A 396-nucleotide genomic window follows, 5' to 3' on the forward strand; every position below is an offset into this window, starting at 1 on the left:
GATGGCAGTCGCATTTAAATGACAGTGTGAACAACAGCGCAACAAAATCGGATTTTGGCAAAAAATCCGATCTGAGCATTAAGACCCGCAGTGTGAACGTAGTCATAGAGGACCTGTACACCTCACGGGTCAAAAGGAGAGCAGAGAAGATTTCTGCAGACCCTTCACATCCTGGGCATGAACACTTTTAATTCCTCCCCTCCAGACAGCGATACAGGTCCCTGTACACCAAAACAAGATACAAGGCCATCACTCTGAACACTTAACCTATGACTGTATAACAGAACAACATCCCTCAGCACAATACTTTGTAAATATTCACTTTGTATACATTTATCTGGAAAACTTCATCTAAACTGTGTGTGTGTATGGATGTAAATAAAAAAAAAAAAAAAA

At 40.4% G+C, this 396-nt stretch overlaps 1 protein-coding gene across 11 annotated transcripts in view; it reads left to right on the top strand.

Annotated features, from left to right (window-relative positions):
- Nucleotides 1-396, top strand: part of LOC109972718 (phosphatidylinositol-binding clathrin assembly protein-like) — a 99,407-nt gene that overhangs the window by 21,219 nt on the left and 77,792 nt on the right. The gene's annotated exons all lie outside the window — the stretch shown is intronic.

The sequence above is a fragment of the Monopterus albus genome, unplaced genomic scaffold (assembly GCF_001952655.1).
Source record: "Monopterus albus unplaced genomic scaffold, M_albus_1.0 scaffold267.1, whole genome shotgun sequence".
Classification (NCBI taxonomy): Eukaryota; Metazoa; Chordata; class Actinopteri; order Synbranchiformes; family Synbranchidae; genus Monopterus; species Monopterus albus.